This window comes from Cavia porcellus, unplaced genomic scaffold, assembly GCF_034190915.1.
Source record: "Cavia porcellus strain 051 isolate PalLab524CR breed Dunkin Hartley unplaced genomic scaffold, mCavPor4.1 scaffold_28, whole genome shotgun sequence".
NCBI lineage: Eukaryota > Metazoa > Chordata > Mammalia > Rodentia > Caviidae > Cavia > Cavia porcellus.
Window position 1 is genome coordinate 42,587,523 of NW_026947511.1, and position 23,264 is coordinate 42,610,786.

Here is a 23,264-nt window from a genome sequence, read left to right on the forward strand (position 1 = left end):
TGTTCCCTCTTATGTGGGTTTCAAGTAGCGTGGGCCTCCCCTCAGGCAGCGTTCCCAGGCTGCAGCAACAACAGGCCTCCATTCTTCCCAGCCCTGGGCACAGCCTGCCCCTTCCTCCGTGACACTGCCTGCACCACTCAGGGGCAGCGGCCTCCGTCTGAGGGGACAACATAGGCCTTTCTGGGGCCCCAGGAGCAGGTCCCGGTCCAGTCTGTCCCCTCACCCCAGGATGCAGAGGATCTGGCCTGGATCCCTGGTTGAGAGAGGCCCAGAGGGTCAATGACTTCTCCCTCAGGCTGCAAATGTCACTTGGCCCCGGCATCTTTGCTAGCAGCCCTCACTGACCACACTGTGTTTTTCTCCAGATGAGGGGGAGAAAAATGATATCTGGCACCCACCCACCCCCGTCCTTCTTGGGCCAGCCTCCAGCACTGTCCAGATGTCAACCCTCAAGGGTAACAGCCACTGGGAGAAAGGGCCAGGGCAATCCCCAAGTCCAAGTCTGAGGCTCCCTAACCACTGGACCTCCCTTCCCACCTCTGTCTCCCTTGGGGCTTTGCCCATTGGATCACACTGACAAGAATGCCCAGGAGTGGCTGAAGCCTACAGTCTGGAAGCCAGGGAGCAGGGTGGGAGGGGAGGGGCTCTCACTTACCAAGTTCATCCAGCTACTTCCCTGCTTTCTTTTTAGGGATCCTGAGCTCAGTCCTCAGGAATGATCCTCATAGGTCCCAGGGCCACTGAAGGGGGCTGGGGACAGAGTCCCTCTGTGGGCATGGATTCCGGGACATGCCCTTGATGATTCGCAGGAGTCCCTCCCCCAGAGACTCCACCCTCATCCAGCCCAGGAGGGTCCCAGCTGCAGTGGAATCACACCCCACAGCAGCAGGGTTGGCCTCAGAGGCTGAGTATAGGGCTCTCTCTTAAAGGGGCAGCTTCCCCAGAGCCCCAGGGGAGGGAGGAGGAAGGTCGGACAGATGGGAAGGATGGAGTAGAGGACAGGACGATGGACCAGCGACCTCCAGGGAAAAGCTCTGAGCACACAGGAGGCCTGGTGCTGAGTGAAGCTCAGCCACCCTCCTGACTTGTGAGAAACTGAGGCAGAATAGCCCTCCCTAGGGCAAGTTTCCACCTGCCCCTCCTGAACAGAGCTGGACCTGCCAGAGGGCAGTGACTCACCTGGAGACAAACATGAATGACCTAGGGTGGTATGCAGGACACTGTCCCCATGCTCTGTGGAAGACTGACTCAAGCCCTGCAGGAACTTGAGGTGGAAGGTACTGTTACTGTTGTTCCCATTGTAAAGATGAGGAAACTGAGGCCCAGAGAGCAGAAACTGCCAGTTTCACAGGCTGTGAGTAGAAAAGTTAGGATTTCAACAAAAGTGAATGACTGGATTTCACCTCCTCCATTTTTGGGAGGAGAATCCAAGAAAGCCACACTATGTCAACCTGCAACTGCCACTCAGCCACCAGAGTCAAGTTCACACCTTAGACCTTCAAGACAGAAAAGTCTTGAAAAGACTTCCAGGAAGGAAACACACACACCCCATGCTATGCTGATATACACATTTACTGGAGGGAGGAATTATCTCTTTACCTTCATGGTTTTTTTTTTAAATATGTTTTTCATTCTAACATAAGCAGTTACTTTTTATGAATAAAACAAAAACAAAGTTCACTTCCTATTTCCTATTCGAACATTTCAAACAATCTTAAATACTGCATGATTTCCTTATATGAAAACCCCAAAATATAAACAAAGAGCAAAATGAAAGATAATAGGAAACAGGGAGACAGGTCTTTTGCAAATAGGAAGAGGAGCAAAAATGGAGGGAGGGGAGGAAGGGAAGAGAATGAGTTTAACATGTCAGGGACGCAGACCAACTCCACAGGAGGAAGGTAACGCTCACACCCGCGTGCACTAATGAAAAGAAAAATGGAAAAAGACAGACTCAGCCCTCCCCGCCAAAACAAAACAAACCAAGTCAGACTAGAACAAGAAGATGCAACGCTCCCCGTGCACATGCAGAAAAGCATCCAAGCAAGAGCGTCGATGAAACCCACTTGTGTTTGGGTTTACCTAGTATATAACTAGAGGCATGTTTAAAAAAATCATAATAATACATTTTTTAAAAAATTTTTTTCCAGCAAAAATGGAAGTGGAAAGTTTTAAAAATCTTAGTATTTAAAAAAATGCAGTGAAGTTCAAGTTCTTCCTATAGGGTTCGAAAGCCTTCATAATTGGATCGCCCAACTCTCTGTGCAGCTTCCCGCCGCTCTCCCGCTCTCTCTGCCCCACCCGCCCCGCCAGCACCCAGGCCGGAACAGCACATTCAGGCCTCCCACGCTTCCCTGTTTCCTTCCAGAAAGAGCGTCCTGCAAGCCCAGGCACAGCCGTCCTGACTGCTACTGCCTCCCCTGGAGGAGGACGGCCCGCTCCCTTCTCTGAGTCCCCCAAGCGTTGCCTGTGACTCTCCCTTACTCCCAATATGATGGGATGCAGAGGTCAGGCTTTTGGGCGGTGACTGGCTCATAAGGATGGAGCCCTGATGAACAGAATTGGTGCCCTTTTATAAAAGAGACCCTAGAAAGCTGCCTCACATTTCTAAAATGAAGTTATTTTTATAAACAAAAAAAAAAGGGGGAAAGATTCTGCTTCCTATCTCCTACCCAACTATTTCAAATGAGCTAAACAGGCAGGAACAACAGTGCCAAGATAGCCGCCATGGACCAGAGAGTAAACCCTCTCCAAGTACCAGACCTGCTGACCCCTTATCGTGGGATTTCCGGCTTCCAGAACTGTGAGAAGCACGTCTGTTGCCTGCGTTCCCAGGCTCTGCGGACTGAGCCAGCGCAGGTGCCAGGCAGAGCACGCTAGCAGACCTGGCATCTCAATGCACTCCAGTTAATTCACTGTCTTTTTTACTCTCCTCTGCCTGGCACCTAGTAGAAAACACATTTATAATAGCAATTATTATCCTTTGAGAGGTTTGTCACTCCCTCATCCATCTTCTCATTTGAACGCCATCACCAGCTGGCCTGGGCAGTAAGTGGCAGTGCCCAGCACTTGTCCTGGGAGGACTTTGTGTTGTTGGAAGTCCTTGTAACCCTGCTCTTTGGAGTTTAGCTTTGCCCAGACAGTGTGGAAGCGCTTGCTGGGCTCCCTGCCCTGGTTTCAGCTGGGCCACCTGTTCCCATCCCCTGCCCCTTCCCTCTGTGTGTCCGCCCAGTGGTCCCCCCGCACTCTCCTCAGTTCCCCTCCAGCCAGGCTCAGGGCCAGCAGGCATGGGGACAATGCTTCCCAGCTGGAACACAACGCACCTTCTCTCAGCCAGTGAAGGCACCATGGTCAAGGTGCTAATGAGCCCAGTCCGATTCTGCCAGCTTCTCGACAGAAACCCTGTTACACAGCACCAGCTGGACGCAACCAGGCAGCCCTGCTGTGGGGCAGGGGTCCCCTGATGTTGGGGACCGCTAAGGGAGGGCAGTGACACAAGGTGCACATAACACCAGGCCAGTAGGAACCTGGTGGGTCACATGGCTCAAATGCCCGCTAGAGAGCCAGGAAAGTGATGGCCAGAGCGGAAAGGGACTTGTCAGAAGCACCTAGTGTGATGGTAGCTAAGTGACAAATCGCTCCTGCAACCTTTCCTGTGAGCCTGAACCAAGCAAGAAAAAGGGCAGAATGGAGAGATGGCACAAAGGAAGCCACAAAGGCCATATCTGCAAAGCATGCTTCAGAGATAACAAAGGTACAAATGAATCTTGGCTCTACTAACTCAGGAAGAAAAAGGCTAGAAAGGGAACAATGGAGATAAAGCAGAGGAAGCAGTTTAGCAACAGTGTTCCAACGCTGCGCCCTGGTCCATCTCCTTGCACAGGTCCAGCTCCGTTTCTGCACGGACTTAGCAGAATGGCCCCAAATGGAAACACCGAGTTAGTACATTTTTCCCATCCTCAGATACAATTATTTACAATTGTGCTGATTATCGGTGCTTGCTCAAACATTATTGGTCCTAATCCCCTGTTCCAGCAACAGACCAGATGGAGCTTGTGTCTTAGTGGGGGCCACATGACTAATTCTTGTCCCTGACTAAGAGTAGACAGTTTTGTGGTTAAGTTTATGCATCCATATGCCTGAGCTATGGGGCCAGATATTAGATGTTGCTATGAAGGTATTTCTTTTGGGGACAGATCAACATTTAAATAAGTAGACTTTGCATACAATGGATTCTTCTCTATAATGTGCAAAGGCCTGATCTAATCAGAGAAAAAGACTGAGGCTTCCCAAGGAAGGAGGAATTCTGCCCCCACACAGCCTGCAGACTTGAGCTACAACCCCAGCTCTTCCCTAGATTTCTAGCCTGCTGGACTGCCCTGCAGAGGGTGGAGCCAATTCCTTAAAATAAATCCAGATGTATGTATGGATGGATGGATGGATGGATGGGTAGATGGGTGGATGAATGGGTGGGTAGATGGGTGGAAGGATGGATGGATGGGTGGGTGGATGGGTGGATGGATGGGTGGGTAGATGGGTGGAAGGATAGGTGGATGGGTGGGTGGATGGGTGGATGGATGGGTGGGTAGATGGGTGGGAGGATGGGTGGATGGGTGGGTGGATGGGTGGATGGATGGGTGGGTAGATGGGTGGAAGGATGGGTGGATGGGTGGGTGGATGGGTGGATGGATGGGTGGGTAGATGGGTGGAAGGATGGGTGGATGGGTGGGTGGATGGGTGGATGGATGGGTGGGTAGATGGGTGGAAGGATGGGTGGATGGGTGGGTGGATGGGTGGATGGATGGGTGGGTAGATGGGTGGAAGGATAGGTGGATGGGTGGGTGGATGGGTGGATGGATGGGTGGGAGGATGGGAGGATGGGAGGATGGGTGGATGGGTGGAAGGATGGGTGGATGGGTGGGAGGATGGGTGGATGGGTGGGTGGGTGGATGGGTGGGAGGATGGGTGGGTGGAAGGATGGGTGGAAGGATGGGTGGATGGGTGGAAGGATGGGTGGAAGGATGGGTGGATGGGTGGGAGGATGGGTGGATGGGTGGGAGGATGGGTGGATGGGTTGGTGGGTGGATGGGTGGGAGGATGGGAGGATGGGAGGATGGGTGGATGGGTGGAAGGATGGGTGGATGGGTGGGTGGAAGGATGGGTGGAAGGATGGGTGGATGGGTGGAAGGATGGGTGGAAGGATGGGTGGATGGGTGGGAGGATGGGTGGATGGGTGGGTGGGTGGATGGGTGGGAGGATGGGTGGGTGGAAGGATGGGTGGAAGGATGGGTGGATGGGTGGAAGGATGGGTGGAAGGGTGGGTGGATGGGTGGGAGGATGGGTGGATGGGTGGGTGGGTGGATGGGTGGGAGGATGGGTGGGTGGAAGGATGGGTGGAAGGATGGGTGGATGGGTGGAAGGATGGGTGGATGGGTGGGTGGGTGGATGGGTAGACAGGTGGAAGGATGGGTGGATAGATACAAAAAAGGACCAAAGAGGAGAAGAAAAAGAGGAAAGGAGAGGAGAGAAGAGAAGAAGAAACAAAAGGCAAGGAAAGGAGAGGAAAAGTAAAGGAAGGAAGGTAGGCAGGCAGACAGGTAGGTTTGTTCTATTTCTTCTATTTCCCTGGAGAACCCTGACACATACATAAGTTCTCAGAGGTCCAGAGTTTTTAATTGGCAAGATCAAGCTCCTTCCACCTGTTTTAGCAAATCACTGACATTCAAGATGGCACCTATGTTGCCAGTCTAGGATGCCAAGTGACTACAGTGGGCAGGTACAGCCGCTCTGTGGACCCAGGAGAGACAGGCAGTGGTAGAATTCTGTTGTTGTAAGCACTGGAATATGAGGATTGTGCACCAAGTATAATCTCACTGACTGAAGAGCTGGCTGTTCATCTGAGATTTGGGATGCTAGTGTGCAAGAGAGACATCGAGAGAAATAATCGAACCATAAGAGGATTTCAATTCCATTCCCATTCTGGTGCATTCTGCCAAATGAACCCGGAAACAGACTTAGACCTTTCCCAGAGGTGACTGGATCTAGAATGTACGACACTAAAACTGATTCGTGGTACAATGCTATGATCAAGGGCACTGAGATTGAGGGTGTGAGTGCCACCTGCTCTAAGTAGCCTGGATGAGCCACCTTGCTCTGCCACCTTCTGCCTCACCATAGCCTGTTGCTTCTCTATAATATCCTCTGCCATGCCATGCCTTCGAGCGAGCCAGTTATGGACTGAAACCTCTACAAACTGTAGCTAAAATAAATCTTTCCACTTTTAACTTTGGGTGTCTCGAATTTTTGTCTCAGCAACAAGAGAAAAATAACTAAGACAGACCTGCATGTCTTCTTTGTCATGGAAGAGGCTGCGGAAGGAGACAGAGTCGGTCCTGGCACTGAGAGCTCCGGGCCGCAGCTCTTCCCCAGCCTGCCCTGCGGTCCTGCGAGTCTCAGCCCAGGCTCCAGCCGGAGCTGTGTAAACGCATCCGAGGTGCACTCTCACTGACGAAACTTCCCTAGAAAATGCTTAGAGTTCTGCCGAACAATCTGACCTGTGCCTGGAATGGGAAGCTGGCCAAAGAACAAAAGTTTCCACTACGGCACCAAGAATGTTAAACATGACCTAAAAAAAAAAAAAAAGAAAGAGAAAAAGAAAAACTCTTGCTACCAGAAAAGAGACGATGAGTATTTATAAGCCAAACACCAAAGGCCATTCTCTGGTTCTTGTGTGGTTTTCTGCTGTAAGGTCAAGAGGACCAGAGAGGGGACTGGAAATAGGGAGGGACGATGCAGAAGGTGGGTGTGGGTAGCTCTGGGGGAAACGGCATCACACAGCACGGACGGTTCCTCTGGAGACTATCTCCTTCCATGACCTCTCCCACGACAAGGGGGGCCTGCAGGTCTAAGCGCACTGACCAGGCACTGGAATGGGAAAGGACTAAAAGCCTTTTATGGCTGGGTTTCCCTTCTGGATGTCTCTCTCACATTCTCGCACCTCGGGTCTCAGACAAACAGCCAGCTCTTCGGACAGTGCAAGGGAGATTAGCCTTGGTAACACACACTCATATTCCAGTGCTTTAAAACGACAGAAATGGCTTTCTTTCACCTGCTCCCTGTCTCTGCCGGGCCGCAGGGACTCTGTCTTTATTATCCATGGATACATCCACTCCTTGGACTTCAAATACACTGCAGAGATAAACTGTGGGGCAGATCAGGTGGAGGGGACTTGAAGGGCTAAGAATTTAGCTTAGACCAGTGGTTCTCAACTGGCAGTGGTTCCCAACCCCTTCCTCACCCCTAAGAGCTTTCAGCCATTTCTAGAGATGATTTGCATTATTGCAACTAGATGCAGGACAGGGATGCCCTGAACTTCCCACCACGCACAAGCCAGCCCTGCACAAGAGTGAATTCTCTGGCCTCCTACCAAGGTTGAGAAATTCCGGCTGAAACTAAATCCCTAGCTATAAGGATGTGCAGGTTTAGAGGAAGGACAGGAGGTCCAGTCACAGAGCAAAGCGCTTCCATGGAAAAAACTAGACACAGATGAGCCCAAACTGGCTGTATCACTGAAGCATTGTGCAGCACAGCACGGCTGGTATCTACAGGGAACCACAAGGTCTCACTGCTCCTCTGTCCTCCCTGCGTGGGAGGAGCCAGGCCGGGGAACAGAGCGGATCACGCTGGAGAAGTCGCCTTTGGATTTGCAAAGTGGAGATACGGTGCTCCCAGGGGACACACAGAGTGGACAGCTCCCACATGATAACACAGGGGTGGGGGCCGGCTCTGGTTGCTGTGGAGAGAGGAGGAAAGCCAACCAGCATGACTTTTGGCCAAGCCATCTCTTTTAGAACAAGGATCCCTAGTGTTCTGTTGGGGAACAGTTTGCACCCGTCTCCCCACACCATTTTCTAGTTTACCGTGTTTATAAAGCCCTGTGTGCAAATGAAATGTGTGTGTGTAAATCAAAGACTAGGGGGCTAAGTTCCACACCTGAGGCCACAGAGGGAAAATAGTTGTTTTGCATGAAACCCTGCAGCGTGCGACACTAGCTAAGCCTCACTGTGCAGGGCCAGGTGCAGCTCAAATGCTCACACACACACACACACACACACACACACCCATGATCACAGCAGCCCCGTTGTCTCCTGCAAGGGACACGGGGTGCGGGCAGAGGGAATTGGAGCCACTCACTCAGGGGCGCCCACACAATGGGTGAACCCAAGGGTCTGGCTCCAGAGACCCTGCTCTGCTTGTGCCCAAGATGAATCACCCTAACTCATTCGTTGGGGATGGGCACTGAGAGCCGGAGCTGATGTGAAAAACCAACATTGCTTCCCTTGGAATCTTGAGACCAGAAGTTCTCAGATGTTAGTGGGTGCCAGGGTCTCTGTGCAAGCCTAATAAAGCCCAGATGCTGGGCTGTAACCCCCAGAAGGCCAGGCCTGGGAACTGGCCTTTCTAACTAGTTCCTAAGGGGGCTATGATGGTCCTAGAACTCCCCAAGACCCAACTATTTGAAAACCATTTGCAGGAGGCAGATTGCGCCCATTCATCTTGATTCTCTAAGCAAGGCTCCTCAGATGACATCTGGTCACCATATCAGCTACTAAGTGGCTTCAAATTGGAGCAGGCTCATCCTGAAAAGAACAAAGGAGGGCAGGGAGGGAATCCAACCCGGCAGGCTTCCTGGAGGAAGATCTGAGTGATGCAGGCTGAGAGCAGCGTTACTGATTTCCTCCATCCAGACAGCAGGGCTCAGGCACCCCGCTTCCTCCCTTGGGCAAATGTGGCCGGTCCTCTCCTTTGGAGTGATAGGAAACTCCTTAGTGAGAAGCCTTAGTGAGAAGTGTGTGGTCAGGGGATGTCCTCCTCCAGGCAATGGCCAGGAGAATGATAAATAAGTCTGAAGGAGACAGCCCTGTTGCTGCGCAGTGCAGACCTTGCTTGAGGTTCTGGTTCTGAATTGCTCTGATTTGCAGTTTCCAAATCAGCAGCTCAGAGCTTGAAGCAACAGAATCTCCAGGTTGTAAAAACCAATGGTCTGGGAAGCAAGCGTTTCCTATAGTACCCGCCTGCCACCAACGCTCAGTAAGGACACAGGTGCGCTGTTCCATGCCAGGATGACCGAGCCAAGGAGGAGGGCAGGAGCTTGCTGCACGGCTGCCCACAGCTCACGCAGGAGCCATAAGGTTGGGGGCTGGGGATTTAGCTCAGCAGCATAAGCGCCTGCTTTGCAAGTACATGATCTTAAGTTCAATCCCCGGTACGGATAAAAAAAAAGAGCCTTGAGGTTGAACCTCAGACCCTCCTCGTTCACAAGCTTTTCATGCCACGGGTCACCCAGTGGTTTTCCTGGGCTCAGATCACATCCTTGGTTTTAGGGCCCTTCGCCTCAAGTTCTGAGCTTTTCTCTTACCGAGCCATTCCCAAGACCCTTTTGCAGGGACCCAGCTCCAAACCCAGCTCCAAATGTCCCCCCTGCTGTGCACACGTGGTGATTCTAAGCAGGGGATCAAACCAGGATGCAAGGCTGCCTCACATCTGGGCTTATGATATGCGCTCAACCCTCCCTAAAAAGCACGCGGCGAGAAGAGACCATGGCTGCTCGTGCCAAATGAGAACCGAACTAGGAAGGCATGTTTCCCTCGAGGGGTCTGTGGCCAGGTGAGACGCTGGGGGCCAGGAGGTGGAGAGACTGAATGATCTAAGCCCCCTTCATCGTCCAGCGATGGACTTGTAAGCTGACTGCAGCATTATCTTCTGCTTCTGGGCATTTTCTATCATAAACCTGATTTTTTTTTTTAATAATCGAGAGGGAAAGTTGTTTTAGCTTTTTTTCAACTTCATTTCCTTCTAAAGCTTTTCTTGATTATAAGCCTCTCCACATCTACACTGCTCACTCAACTCACGTACTTCCTCTTGGCTGTGGGGCTGGTTTGTGTCCTAACTGTGGGTTTGCCTATACAGCTTGCTAAAGGCTCCTAGTAGCTTCTCTCTGTGTGGACCAAGATGCCCCGCACTCCAGGCAAGAGCAGCCGGTTCACTGCCTACCATTCATTCTTAGGGGACCACACCCACCCCAAAATCTCACTTAGAGAGATCCGAATGCAGTTCATGGTCCATGCTGAACAACTGCACAGAAAATGGTGTGTGTGAAAAGAACCTTGTGTATACACATGTGCCCACACGTGCACACGTGTACACACACATGCACTCCACACGCTCTGATCCGCCTCTACACTGCTTTCCAGAAGAAAATGCCATGCAGTTCATGCCCTCGGATGAACCCGGAAGGCAAACTCCTTGCTTGTGGTTGGAGAGGGGGTGGTAGCTGAAGAGGGGGTGATGGGGGGAGCAGATAATCTACTTCCCTCTGGCACTGAGGCCCACACTTATTTTCCTGGGTGGGACCACGATCCTGTTTCCCAGTGTGCAGGAGCTCACTGCCTGGGTGACACACACTCTCCCCAAGAATGCCTGGCTTTTCAATGAGGAATTCTTGCATCTTTGGGAATCTTGGAACCAGGACAAGGGCTAATGAGCTGCTGGCTCCGGCCTGGGTTCCAAAAGCCTCTGGCGCTCACAGGAGGGAGAGAGGGAGTTGACGGTGTGTTTGCAGCAGAACCAAGAACTGTGGGATTGCAATAATGGCCAGCAGTGCAGAAGCCACCCTGATGCCCCCAATCAGAGGTCACCATCCACCTCGTAGACCAAGGCAGGAAACCTGAACAGGCCTGAATGTCTCTTCTTGTTGAAGCCAGCGCAAACACAACAGAAGTTACACAGGTAGTGGTCAGGTTTGTCACACAGGGCCTGGTTGACACCCAGCTCAGAGAGCACAGGTCTTGGGGTGTGTGCCATTAACTAGCTGTGTGACTCCAGGCAGGTCACAGAACTCTGAGCACCTTGGTCTCTTCCTCTGTAAAATGGACCTATAGCCACTTACAGCGCTATAGCAAGACTGAGACATGTTGTGCCCAGAGCTCGGCACACAGTGGGCCTGCAGGAAGAGTGGGCATGGTTGGGGGAACCAGAACAGGAAGAATCTGTAGAGTCATGGTGTAGTGGACCAGCTGCAGAGCGTCCAACAGCCCTGGGCACAGCCAGGCAGCGGGAGACTTGAGGACAACACAGCTGAGCCCAGTTTCTGCCCTTTCCCTGTGTACTCAGCAGGGCCTCGGCCTGTCCTCCTTGTGCAGCCCAAGCTCCCAGGCCTCCAGGAAAGCTGCACAGGAGTCCTGGGTCCCTCAGCCTTTGCAGCGTAAAGCTCTCAGGAAGCGTACCAGGTCCTCAAGAATCGTGCCCAAGGGCCAGGGATTTAGCTCAGCAGCTCAAGCACTTGCCTGACAAGGATGAGGCTGTGAGTTCGATTCCAGGTACCAAAAAAAAGGAATAAGAGCACCCAGGCCTGGTCTAGGGAACTGCGAGCTCTGAAGCCACCAGAGAAAGCCAGCCTGGGAATCTGTCACCCCAAGGGTCCCAGGGACCTGGGCAAACACACCACCACCCAGGAAGGCCCAATATAGACTAAAAATACAGAAAAACAGCGGCAGGGAAACCGGCTTTCTTTCTAAGAGCACACATACACAACAGGATGGCGGGGTGATTTTAGGAATTCACATTCCCCGGGTTTCACTGGAGCAGACTCTCTGGAGGTACAATGTGGGAGGCACTGTCCCTCAGTGTCACCCATAGGTCTCCCCAGCAGGCCCTTCATGCCTGCGAGGGGGTAAGTTTACGTAACTCCTCTGGGGCAGCTGCTCAGGGCTGTTCTGGGTACAAGGGGTTGAAGGACCCCAGTGCTTCCGGGGTGAAGGCAGAACGGAAACAGAACAGACTCCACAGAAGGCTCTCACTCTTTAACCATGTGAGAATGGCCCTGTGGACCAGCTGCCACTGCCACAGGACAGAGGAAGGAACACACACACACACAGAACAAGAGGCTGCAAACACTCCCTGAGATAAAGATGCAAACTTCTCTTTCTAAGCACATCTGCCTTGAATACCGAGTCACAAGTCACCAGGTAGGAGCTGCCCGTGCTGTTGACCACGCCGAGCTCACCAGGGGCAACAGGCAGGACTGGGGCGGGTGCCAGATCAAACCCCTTAGGAGAACTAAGGGCTGCCCAGGTGACCCAGAACACCAGGGACTGAGGCCTTCGAAACACAGGGGGGCAGAGATTGTGCCTGCGTGATTGGTGGTGGCCTCTGGGGACACCTGGGAAGGGAGCCGAGAAGACAGAGCAGCGGGCCCTGCACGGGAGCAGGCTCTGTGTCCTTCCCAGCTTAGGACTGGAGACTGTGGGGCGGGGACTGGGACTAAGCCAAGGACAGTCCCGACAGGAGCCTGCCATCCCCAAGAGTGCCCGCGGCCCCAGGCACAGGGGCCAGCACCAACAGCATCTTCACAAGGGGCTGTGAGCCCCAGGGCCTTGTGGCTTAGAATTTGTATTTTCTATTGACCATAAAAGTTTGCATTTTGCTTTCTCTTTCTGTTTTGTTTTTAGAATCGACCTGCAGAAGATAGAAGCAAAGACTGGATCGATGCCATACACGATGCTAATGGCCCACCTTGTGTCTCCTCTCTCCTCCGTACTCACAGGGCCCTCTCTTGTGGCAGGCAGTTAAAAACTGTCCAGCTTTTCCCTAGACACTGCTGCAGTTTGAGACCTCTGTGTAACACCATTTTGACAGGTTTCTGGGTGGGACTTTTGTAGAAGCTTGGTAGGGAGAACCGAAGTTTCATCCGATCTTCCGTCCTACCTGGAATGCTGATGTGAAGATTGGCAGGGTCGGGGTGCAGCCTTCTTGTAACCATGAAGCCCTAAGCACAAAGACAAAAGTCTCATTCTAAAGAAGACAGAGAGAAAGAGCGATAGAGGAAGCCTGAGTCCCTGGTGATACTCTGAAACTACTCTACCAACGCCTGCCGAACTTGTTGCATAAGAAAAAGAAAAACCCCTGGCTGACAGAGCAGCTCTACTCGGATTTCTGTTCCACACGGATGAACACAAACTGTAACCGATACAAACCTCAAGAGTTAGTTCTCTGGGGTGTCCTCTGAAAAAGTCCCCTTGGCTAAACACACAGGGGGTGGTAGTTTAGAGGTCACGAAGTCAGCCTGTTCCTGCAGGGCTGCCCGGGGCACTGCGGCTCCAGAGGGGGAAGCGGAGGGAGGAGGGAAGCGTGTTGTTTCTCTGTCTTTAGCCACAGGACCGCTCTTCTCCAGGACCCTCGTGGGAAGCTGGTGTTCCATCAGTGCAGAGGTAACCACTGAGGTTTCCTGAGCCCTGAGCATTCCCTGCAGCCACCCATGCAGGTAGCTCCATCCACAGGATGCGGGCAATGAGCGAGGAAAACCAAGAGACTCAAAGAAAGGCCGCAGGATCCGGGGCGCTGCCCCCTCTTTCCAAGCAGCGATTGCCACTGACCTTCAGAGAGAAGATGACGTGGTGGCCGCCGACATGGTTTGAGGGTCATTATCGTGTGCAAGGTGAGCGCTGGGCAGGGGCGTCCTTGGCTTCTCACCCTCTTGTGTCATGGCACTGAGGATGGACACGGTGTGTGTCACTGAGAAGGGGCTCACACCAGGTCTCCCCCAGTCCAGGGTCTAAGCCTTGGGAGCTCCGAGTTCAGTGGTGTTAAGGGAAGACGCATCCACTCTATGGGCTGCAGTGAATTTAGAGCCTGATAAGCCTGCCCCCGACCCTATCACTTTCCCTTCCTCTCTGAGCCCCTTCAACCAATCCAAAACCACAATCCAAGGTGCCCAAGAGCCAATCAGAAGAGACCCCTCCTTGTGCCTGAGCCTTCAGCTGTAAGAGACAGAATGGTTGCTGGGTGCTCCCTGATCACAGCCTCCACCCACTCCCTGGCCCCCTCTGCCCTGCTCCTGTCCTTCAAGGCTGATGGAAGGCAACACCCATGTGCCTGAGCTTCCAGTGCCCGTGGGAAGGAAGGACACGTAACGAGACAGCAGGACTCAGGAGCGTTGACTGCTTTCTGACTGGAGCCCGACTGGTACAGACTGTAACATCCATTCTCAGAGCAGCTCTCTTTCCTCAAACAAGTCCCCAGTTCACAGAATTCTCAACTTTCTAATTAAGATCAATTATAAGTTGTATAAATAAGCAAGACACAGAAAGGAAAAGCCACCCACCATTCCAGTCCCCAAGGCAAGCACCGTTCACTGGACAGGACTCATTGTGGTAGCACAGACAGAGATTCAAGGTGGGGTCAAGCCAGGACAGGCCACTTGAGGCCAACACAGGCACTACAACTGGGGTCACACCAGATTCCCAGGAAGGGGAGCTGTGACAGTGAGGCACACAAAGATGCTGACTCCCCTGCATTTCATTAAGACCCTCAGAGAAGTCAACATGGCGGCCTGTCAAGTCAAAGGAAGTGAAGGAATCCCCAGGGATGGGCACAACCCCGCTTCCAGCCAGGTCTGCAAAAGGAGCAGAGTCCTGGTTATAGACAAATGAAAACCACAGAGAAGGAGAACTCTGTAGGGACTAGGCAGAGCTGGGGAGAAAGATTCTTTCATGCTTGGGGCAACAAGAACTACTTGGTCCTGTGTCCCTAGCAAAACAATGGCAGGCTGGGGGCTCTGATCACTTTCTCACACTTGCAAGAAAAAAATCCGTAACTCCCAAGGGAGGGATGGGAGAGGAGGCTTTTGCAAAAGGGCTCTGGGGGAGTGAGCCCCCAAGCCGCATTTGGTTTCAGCTACAGGGACACTGTTTTCCCTCTCCACCAGCATAACAAAATACAGCCCCAGCAAATCCTAAGGTCAGAAAAAAGAGGTCAAGATGCTCATCTTAGAAACAGCAGTTCTATTGTGCAGGTGGGGTTGACTCATGCAGAAGTTTGGACAAACAGCCTATCTGGAGACATCACAGCTACCTAAAATGTCCCAAATGGACCTGGAGTAAGGGACAAGCAACTTCTGGGAGACCAAATAGAAGTTTCTCTCCGTTCTATAAAATTAACTTTAAACTACAAACTATTTTGGATATCTAAAAATCCCAGTCAGGGCATAAACATTTGTGTATCCACCAGTCAGTTTAACAATTAAAATAGTACAGATATAAATAGCCATCTCCTAAGGGGTCATCTCTCTGAATTTTGTGATTTTTTTTCCAAAACATAATTTTATACTTCAATTACTTATGCAAATATTTATAAATAAAAGAGCATGATCTTGCATAACTTTAAACTTAGTGGCAATGGGATTTTCGTTTTCCTGGGAATGCGTTTCCGTAATATGTCTCTCTAGCACCTTTTTTCTCCACTGTATTCCATAGTATCTTTCGCATGTGTATTTCAAACTATTGCCTGCATTGGTGTCATCTATCATCTATCATCTACCGGCATTGGTAGATGATAGACATGTTGCTTTTTTTAACTCTGAAAGACTGTGCTGTAGGGAATATTCCTTAACACGCTCCTTCCCCCACGTATCAGACTTTCTCTAAACTCACACAGCAATGAGACTGCAGCGTCATAGGTAAGTGAGCTTCAATTTTCTAAATGACACCAAATTGCTCTCTGAAGTGTTTGTATCAGTTTAATGCTACTCTCAGTAAAACGGATCTATCTTTGGGTCCACATCAAACATGATGCATGTGACTTTCCTTCCAATCAGATGAGGGGGGTGGGGTCTCTTTGTGATTTTCATGTATTATTTCCCTGATTCCAAAGAAGCCTGGGCTCTGTTCGGATGCTGGCTCTCCTATAGCATCGCCTTGGGTTAGAATACACAGCTAACCTTAGAGACTTGGCTGTGTAGTTCTAGAGACTTGGCTTTCAAGTTACAAACATCTGAACAAGCTGGGTACTTCTTACTCTGGCACTGGAAAGAGGGGGGCCAGGAAGGGGAGGTTGTGGCTGGCAGCAGAGACAGGGACCCCTTTGCACCCTGGCTGTGAGGCAGAGGGTTTTAAATGAGCCACACCGAAGAGCCCTACACAAGGCACCTGATGCAGTTCTGACGATGCCCAAGCAACATGGTGGTGTCACCATTCATATTTTTGTGGTACTAAGGATTGAACCCACACTTTTGCACTGTGCTCTATCCCCAGCCCTCTTTTTTTGTGTGTGTTTTATTTTGAGACAGCATCTGGCTAAGTGGCTAAACTGCCACTTAGGCTAGACTTGAATTTACAATCCTCCTGCTTCAGTCTCCCAGAGTGCCACAGTCACAGGTGCAGGTCACCGTGCCCAGCTTGTTGGCAAAACTTAGGAAGAATCCTGAGTATTTTCACTGTGCCTGTCACGTGGAAGACACACGACCACGTGGACAACACAAAAGGTCGGACCCACAGGAACCACCGGGCCAACTTCTGGCTGCTGGGAGCAGCGCACATTCACTGCCCCGACTGCTCCTAGATCCTTCCCTGTGACACTCTTGACCACTTTGAGGGTTTGTGACTCCCACCTGGCACAAGGATGGTGGCAGTAGAGGAGCCAGTTTGCAAGTGCAGGCGAGCAGGGGTCACGTGGTTTTCAACTTCATCATTCCAGGAGGCTTAGATCTGTGTTTCCAAAGGAAAACATCTCTCTTCTCCAAGAGCCAATAGCAGAGTACTGATGGAAATAAGACCTTCTGGGTGAGGATGTAGACCACACCTTGCAGCCAGGCATGGTGGTGCACGTCTGTACCCCCAGCAGTGAAGCAGGCTGAGGCAGGAGGATCACGAGTTTGAGCCTAGCCTGGGTAACTGAGCAGCTTCTTTGGAATCAGGGAAATAATACAGAGGTGGGTGGTGTGCAGTGTGTCCCAGGCCCAGCCCTAAGCATTCTATATGTATTAATTTTATCATCCTTTGGAGGTTGGTACTATTATTGACACCACTTTACCAATCAGGAACCTGAGGCTCAGCTTCCAAGGATACTCTCCCGGTAAGGGATGGAATTAGATGTTGGGTCCCAGTAGTCCACCCCAGGAACCCACACTGGGGGCCAGGATGCCACCCCAAAGCTGCTGCCACACACACAGGAGGAGGCTGGAGCTGCCTGCTGCTGCTCGAGTGGAATGCAGCTCTGGACTTAATAAGAAATTAATTACCCTTCACATCCTTAGTGTGGACACCCACATCAAATCCCCAGGGCCCTGAAGAATTTGCTGATTCCCTCTGCATTTATTAATAAAAGTCCCAGCCCTGCGGGCTTGCCACATATCCGCTGTCACCTCCCTTTAGCAGAACCAGAGCCTGGGAGGCACAGTGACATTTGCTCCTGGACTCACTCTTGGGACCTGGCTCAGCACACAGTGCCCTACACCCAACCCTTCTCAAATGTTTGTTGAATGACTGCATCTATCAGTGACCAAGAATCACACAGCACAGTGCAGTGCTCCAAGCACTCCCACAAGTCTGCGCTCCATCACTCAGATGTCCCTCCGTCCTGTATCCCGGAGACCGCTGACATTTCCACGTTACACGTGGCTGAGACTAAGGCTGAGAAATGCTCAGTTGCTTATCTCCAGAAGTTCAGCTAAACAGCAAAAGCAAGGCAGGGACTCGAACCTAGATCTGTGCCAAATGCCCTGATATAATATCTCCTGCCACTACCGAAGCTGCTCCTTTTTATTCTGTCCTTTTTGTGCATGCACACCCGACACGGGCACACCTGGACACACATCACAAACTTCTCTTTCTAGACCAGTGCACTAGTAATCAGCTCAGCAAAACGAAGAATCTAAATGCAGCTCTCCTTCTGTGCACGTGAGTGACTGTGAGAGAGAAGGGTTGGGCACGTGGATGGATGGAGCACACAGCATGTATTCCAGGAGAACTGGCTGTGCCCATCCCCGAGATGGGCACTACTGAGACTACAATGGCCAAATCACCAACCTGGCCTTCTAGGAACATCGTTGGAAGATGGACCTCACTAGTGATTGGTTCTGGCAGAGGAAGCATACCTTGTCAGATCCCCTATTTGAGCAAGAGTGGTGTGGGGAGTGAAGAATGAAAGTCATACAGACCCTGTCTCTGCACAGAAGAGACCAGAAGTGCATCTGGCTTACTTTTTGGGACAAAATATATGATACTCTTAAGTTAAGGAGGAAAGTTTTACTTTAGCTCCCAGTTGGTAGAGGTTTCAGTCCAGAGTCGGCTGGCTCCAAGGCAGGAGCATCCAAGAGGAGAAACAGTCCATGCAGGGCAGGCAGGAGCAACAAGACTTCCTCTCCCCCGCTACTTTGAGTCCATCTGTAAGCCTACTGGTTGGTGCCGCCCACACCCAGGATGGGTCGTTCATCTTCAGTAAAAGCCATTATCCACACCCAGTAGTACGCTAAACCTCTCAGTGGGCTGAACCTGTATCACACAGCCATCATCCAGTTACCTCTCAAAGCCCCACCTGTAAGCCCATGAGGCTTGGGAGGGGCATCTAGATATAAACCATAACAGCATCCTATCAGAGCAAACCCCAGATAGACATGTTGCGTTTCAAAGGAGTTAATAATGTGTGCAGCTTCGGTGACCAAGACAGCAGTGCCCACTCATTCTTCCAGAAGGTGAGCACGCATCCCTGTTTACCTGGGACTGTGCCCTCTTCACACTTGAAGGGTTCAGGTTTAGACAGTCAATTACGTGGTTGCCCTGGGCTTCCAGAATCTTTTCCAACAGCCTCCAGCAAGCGTGCAGGGCGGCTCCCCAAGGTCACTGAGTTGCCTTCCCTCTGCTCCTTCTGGCAGGCTTCCCCTCTCAGTCACCTCCACCCCACATCTGCACAGGTCTCAAAGGACAACCCCAAGTCTGTGTGTGTCTTTGTCTTCTGTTGAGCATGGAAGCCAAAGCCAGGGACCCCAAATTCATGAGCTTTGATTCAGGCATCCCTGTTTCACAGTGTAATCCTGAGAGCTTCTTGCTAATATGAACTTTGGAAAGTTAGTAAGTTTCCTCATCCACATCTCAGTCTTCCACCCGTGACTAGGTTGATAACACCTGTCTCGTGGGATGGTGGCCATCAAGGAGTAAGTGGCATTGATGCGGTGAAAACACCAAGCTCAGAGCCTGGTACACAGGAGATGGGGCATCTCAGGAATCCCAGTGTATCCCCTGCCTCCAGCCCCTGCATTATCAAAATGGACCTGCTTCTTCATCCTGAAAGATAGTGAGACGCACCAGACCACAACGCCTTCATCAAACCGTTTGGCAGAGCCTGCAAAAGCTTAGCATATGCACTCCAAACCCGTCCACTCCCAGGAGCAAACCAGCACAAAAGTGTCCACATGTTCACACAACAGGTGCACAAACAGTCATAGTGAGACTGTTCCCAACAGCCCCGTGCTTGGAGAGCATCCAAACATCCAGCAAGAGAAGAACAGATAAACAAAGCGTGCTGTGGCTACATAATGGAATAGTTCAGTTCACCATGGTGAGAATAGACGGTCTACAGACAACGTCACCACGAGCAAAAGGAGCCAGACACACGCGTACCCACAGTGTGATTCCATTTCTACCAAGTTCGAGAACTCAGCAGCACCAATCTTTGGTGCTGGAAGTCAGGCTACAGAAGGCAGTGACCAGAGGACGGTGCCCAGGAGGCTCCCTGGGGAGGGGAGGGGGACCGGAAGGGCTCCGGGGGTTGTGATTCTTGAGTTTGGCTCTGGTTACACATTTGTGCCCGTGCTGTGCAGAACTGTTGAGTTATAGACTTCTAGATTCATATTTTCTGAATTATATTAAACTCCCAAGAAAAGTTAATATAAAAATCTAATTTAAGGAAGGAAACCATATTTCTTTCTTTCGTAGAAAGCTGCACAGATACTCAACAGAAAGCAGAGGAACGCCTTGACTTAATAAATGTTTACGAAGCTGCCACTCTGTGTCAGACTGGGTGCGGGATGCCAGGAAACACGGCACCCTACGCCGCCTCCTCCCCTCCCCCCCTCCCCTGCTTCTTCTTCATCATCATCATCGCCAATTCACCTGTGCCGACGCCACGTTGTTTAGCACTTACTATGTGCAAGTCATGGGTCAAACTTGGTATTTTCTTCTTCCCCTCCCACCCCCTTTTTTTTTTGTCTTTTTGAGACAGTCTCACTCTGCAGTTCAGGGTGGTCTTGAACTCACTTTGTAGCCCAGGCTGACCTCAAATTTGCAGCAACCCTCCTGCCTCACCCTCCCAAATGCTGGAATTCCAGGCATGTGCCACCAGGCTTCATCAGAACTTCATCAGAACTGTTTCTACAGACAAAGGAAAAAAGCACTGAGAGACACAGGGTCACAGAGCTAGCAAGAACCGGTCAGCGTCCGAGGTTGTGTGAACCCAGCGCCTGTCTGTTCACCAGCTCAGCCAGTGCAGCCCCGTGCGGGCAGCCGGGGACCCTAACAGCTCGGTGTCTGCAGGGCGGCGGCGATGGCGATGTGTGTCTTTCAGCACCAGAGCGGTTCCCAGCGCTATCTCTGGGCAGCTGCCAGAGTACCGCCTCCCAGGGGACAAACTTGCTGAATCTATGGATGGAGACTAAAAAAAGGAAGAAAAAAAGAAATAGCTGGTCCTTCTACTACCCAAAGTCCACAGAAACTCTGAATTTGTTGCAGATTAACTTCAAACCGGCCTCTGGCCCTGTGGAAATATTGACAGATCTCCTCACTGACCCGGAATTGCCCTTTGCCATCCCTGCCCTGCTCGGGGTACTTGAGGCCAGGGTCAGGGTGTCTGGGGGAGCGGAAGTGAGTCCTGACGTGGACCCTGGGAGGGTGTTTGATGCGGAGCTGTGAACCTGGATCCCCAGCCTGTGTATCAACCATTCATCACACAGGCGAGCTTTTGTTTAGCACACAGGCCAGGCGATCAGTGTACATAACCTGCCAGGCGGAATGGTCAGCACGCAGTACCAAAGACCACGTGTCGGGGGGACAAAGGAGGAAGAGACAAACACCCCACGGAGGAGTCGGGTTTGGCAGAGAGACCCATGCAGGCATGATGTGAATCCTCAGGCAGGCAGGGAAGAGGCTCCCGGGGACAAGCAGGGCCCCCTGAGATCACCTCTTTCATCTCAAAGAAGCCTGGAAGGAATTCCCAAGGGTCATCGTGTCTGGTCCCCTGCTCCAGGCTGGCTTGTGACAAAGCCACCAGGTCATGCATCCACCTTAATACACCTGCACCCCTCAGATAAGCACAGGGCAGAGACAAATGAAAGCGGCCACAGAAGTCGAGTCATGAGCTCACTCTGTGCGGTCAGGCCGACCCTGGGACAGAGCACAGGGGCAGAAATCTAACAGGAAGGGACTTGGGGATCACGGCGTGGAGGGAGGGAGGGAAAGGCAGGACGCAGTGCTGGGCAAGGCCTCCCATGCAGCCTCAGAAAAGGCCTCCACTGACCCCACTAGGAGCTGGAAGCTGGGTTCCCATGTTAGAGCAGCGGGGCCAGGGCTGAGGGCCATTGAATGCAGAGAGACTGAGAGGCCACGTGGTCAGAGGTGACCACAGCAGAGCAAGTGTCTGTGTTCTAAGAAGGCTGACCGTGGCCAGCACTCCCTGCAGCTGGGAGCTCAGCCCTAACGGAGGTCTTGGGGGCAGAGCCCAGTGTTTACAACACGGGGATTTGGACCTAGCCAGACAATCTGATTCCACCATTACGCCACACTGCCTGAGTCGCTTCATCAGGACAGTGCCAATGTAAATGTCAGTCTCTGGTACTTCCTGTTATGTCACCTGCATGCTTAGGAACTGTGCGGACCCAATGAAGTCAGGAAGAAGGGCTGTGCTGTTGTTTGGACCCAGAATGTCCCCTACATGGTCCCCAGCAGGGAAAGGATGGACCCTTTAAGAGGAAGAGTCTAATGGGAGGTCTGAGGTCCCCAGGCCTGTGTCCTTGCAAGAAGGAGGGGAACCCCACCCCCTTTCTGTTTTCTGCAGTCCAGTCCTGCACCCACCACCTGCTCCCTGCCATGATCTGCGGCCTTTGCTCAGATCCAAAAGCAACCAGGCCAACCCATGATGGACTGAAATCTCCTGAGCCAAAATAAATCTTTCTTTCTTGTAAATTATAAATAACTTGTAAATAACCTCAGGTATTTGTTATAGTAGCAGAAAGCTGACAACACAGCAGCCACGGGGCCTGATATCCCATTGCTTCCCCAAACCTGGAGACACATGTAATGTGAACTCAGAGCCCACGTGGTCACCAGGCCATGGGCACCCCATCACTCAGCCTAAGAGCCAAAGCGAAGTTTCCTTGGGTGATGTAAGAAAGATGCTTCATCAGGGAGACTCAGGGTAATCATCCAGGGCCAGGACATAACCTCATTTAACAAGGACGGATAAGGAAACCAACACCCTCTTCAGCAGACCATCATCTCACGTTTATGAAGCCAAGTATGTCTAAGCATAAAGAAACTCTAAAAAGTAAAAGCAAATGGGACCCATTACAGGGGTCCCCTTGATGTGCACAGTTGGGGGAAGAAAAATGTGTTGCAGAGAAACGTGCACAGTAAGACTTCGGTGTCAGTGTAAAGCACACGCCCAAGCACACCCCTCCCACACCTGTGTGCACACCATGGGTATTTGCATGAACGGGGAAACTAAGCTCCTAGGCTGTCAACACTAATACCCAGGTGGTAGGGGATCTGTGATGAGCTTTCTACCTACATCGGCATGCCGTTGATCCTCTTGTGTAAGCAGGGAAGAACCGTGCTCATAAGATGGAGCCATCAAAAACAATAGCTTTAAAAAATTATCCACGTGGCGTACAGTGCATCGTGGGGGCCTCCACAGAAATACTGTTGCATTTCTCTCCTCCTTCTCCTTCAGAGAGGCAGCCCACATTGTCCATTTGGGGATGATTCAAAGAAATATTTATCTATGTTTGTCTCCACAGCCACACATGATGGAGATGGCAGATAGAGACAGAGAGCAAAGGGGTACGGATGTGGACACAGAGATAATCTGCCATCAAAACAAATCTGACACCAAAATCCATAAAATCCCTGCAACCCATTTTACAGTCAACGAGCAAAGTCGGGGATTATCTGCTGTTTGCTATTATCTGTGACCATGCTTCTGGCTCCTCCTAGGCTAATAAAAACGGACCATACCCAGCCAACTTCCAATTATCTTGGCCCATATACATGAAAAGCCCAGAGAAGCCAAAACGCAACTTCTCACCACATCTGCTGACAAGGAGTCAAGGAGCTGGGATTAAGTTTCTTCCTTCCTTCTGTGTCCCTCAATACTCCCCAGAAGCATCCAGATGGCAGGGGCCACCAAACGGTGGAGGGAGGAGGACAGCGCGTGTCCACGTC

The 23,264-nt window shown here is 51.5% G+C and overlaps 1 protein-coding gene across 4 annotated transcripts in view; it reads right to left on the reverse strand.

The window, feature by feature from the left end:
* Daam2 (dishevelled associated activator of morphogenesis 2) overlaps positions 1 to 23,264 on the reverse strand; it is a 103,427-nt gene that overhangs the window by 73,649 nt on the left and 6,514 nt on the right. The window contains exon 1 of one of the 4 annotated variants that reach the window (XM_063238931.1): positions 12,766 to 12,786. The exons of 2 other annotated variants lie outside the window; for them this stretch is intronic. The gene's annotated coding sequence lies outside the window, so the exon portion shown is untranslated. Of the gene's footprint in view, positions 1 to 6,340; positions 6,507 to 12,765; positions 12,787 to 23,264 lie in introns of those variants that run through there. One more of the 4 variants, XM_063238932.1, reaches the window with a different exon arrangement.